At 47.3% G+C, this 2,093-nt stretch overlaps 1 non-coding gene across 1 annotated transcript; it reads right to left on the minus strand.

Annotated features, from left to right (window-relative positions):
• Window positions 1-924: 924 nt before the first annotated feature.
• TRNAG-UCC (transfer RNA glycine (anticodon UCC)) lies at window positions 925-996 on the minus strand. Its single transcript has one exon. It is a non-coding gene; the product is annotated as a tRNA-Gly (tRNA).
• Window positions 997-2,093: the final 1,097 nt, after the last annotated feature.

Here is a 2,093-nt window from a genome sequence, read left to right on the forward strand (position 1 = left end):
TGTCTCTGTGTGAATCACAGCTTGTATGCATCGCTCCAGCTCTGCTGGAGTAACTCACCTTCCCTTGGCTGGCTTGCCTCACTCAGCCCCCTCCTGGTGCTCTTCCCCCTCCTGGAGGAATCACAAACACCTTGTATGCTCCTCTGCCCTCAGTTCTTGCCTTGGCTGGACTGCTTGGCTTGAAGCACAGGGTGACAGAAGGGCTGAGGTTGTAAGGGACCTCTGGATGCCATCTGCTCGACCCTGATGCTGAAGCAGGAACACACAGTTGTCCAGGACCATGTCCAGACAGCTTTTTAAAATCTCCAGGGAGAAGACTCCACAACCTTCTCTCTGGGCAACCTGTACCAGTGCTCAGCCACCCCCAAAATGAGAAAGTGCTTCTTGAAGTTCAGAGGTCACCTTCCAACATGTCTCTGCCCATCCATTCCCTTTGGTCCTGCCACTGGGCACCACTGTGCACAGCCTGGCTCCATTCTATTTGCACCCTGCCTTCAAATATTTTCTCCAATAATAAGATTGCCCTTCTTTGCCCTCTCTTCTGATCAGAACTTCCACAATCTCCAACCATCCTTGTAGAGGCGAGAATTCCCACTAATCTCCAGTGCTGAGGCCAGACCCGGACACCGACACTGCTCCAGAAGTGACCGACGCTCCCACCAGCACAAAGGAAGCTCCCTCTACTTATGGCCAACTCCTGTGAGCAATAAAGCCACAGTCACCCCTTCTCTCAATCCTAGCAGAGACATCTTTGCCAGCCCTTGTGCCACGTGGGATTCCCACCCGGACCCCGGTCCTGCCCTGCCCACCGTCCTAAACCTCCCCAAGCTCCGTCTCCTCCCGGCGCTCGCATCCCTGCGGACGGATGGGATTAGTGGACGGCAGCACCTCCTCACCCCGCTGGGAACGGCGTCAAAACGAAGCTGCGTTGGCCGGGAATCGAACCCGGGTCAACTGCTTGGAAGGCAGCTATGCTCACCACTATACCACCAACGCGGCGGTGATGGAATCATCCTCCTTGCCTGAGTCCTTCCTTTCCTGCTTCCCTCCACTCCCAGTTTGCCCACAGGATTTATTGCCCGCCCTCAAGTACAGCAAAGAGCTACTGAGGGAGGCGTTCAAGTTTCTCCACGGCTGCCAAGGCTACTAGGAAATTAGAAGATTGTTTGCTTTGTTTTTAAACACTGATAATAAAGTTTTGTTCAGTAAAATTTTTCCAACGTCCTGATTGGTTTAAAAGAAATTCCAAATAGGACTAAAACCTTCAGAAGGGGGACTGTGCACAATTGGAAAAAGACAGACTGACATCTGATGAAATAAGTATCTTCATTTTTATAATAGTCTTTCCAGCATTACTGTTGCAGATGAGATTTTTATCTCATGTCTGAAAAATTAAGAGGAAGAAGTTTTAAAGAACAACATATGTTGTCCTTTCCATCAACTACTGCCTTTGTGTTCTCAGTATCATCCAAAGAAAGAGAAGATTACATGGAAAATATAGCTGAAAATAAACTAAATAGAGTTGCAAATGATTGATATTTGAAAGAGGGTTATCTGAAATACAACCCTGAAATGCTGAATCTTAAACTTGAATACATTTTTGTGGAATAATGTGTGGTGAGAAGTTTTCTACTACAGTGTATAGAGCCAACAAAGTATTTTAGAAGAACAAAATCTCAAAAACCTCACATGGTGTGAGACTATCCTATGAGTAACCCAGGGCACTTTAGGGCATCTGTGATTTCACTTCTGAGAATGTCCTGTTTACAAGCAGATATGCCTCTTAACATGTAGGAAGCTCAGCAAGTTTGTGGGAGAAACCATTCTGTGCCAGCAGAGAGGTCCTACAGAGAGAGACCTTCATGTCTCTTTCATTCTCAAATCCTCTGCCTTTGGCTTCCTGCAGTGGTGAACAGAAAAGTTGTAAGATGCAATATTGGTCAGACATCCATCGATCCCGTCACCTTCTGTCACTTGGCATCTGAGTCATTAACAGGCCCATAGAAGGGCCCCCAGGCCTGTGCATACTCTGGCCATTTTACAAGTGTTGGTATAGATGACATTTTTGCAGCCTTTAATCAAAGTCTGTCATG

This window comes from Agelaius tricolor, unplaced genomic scaffold (assembly GCF_023055355.1).
Source record: "Agelaius tricolor isolate 1412-34295 unplaced genomic scaffold, bAgeTri1.0.p SCAF_6, whole genome shotgun sequence".
In the NCBI taxonomy this organism is placed as follows: Eukaryota; Metazoa; Chordata; class Aves; order Passeriformes; family Icteridae; genus Agelaius; species Agelaius tricolor.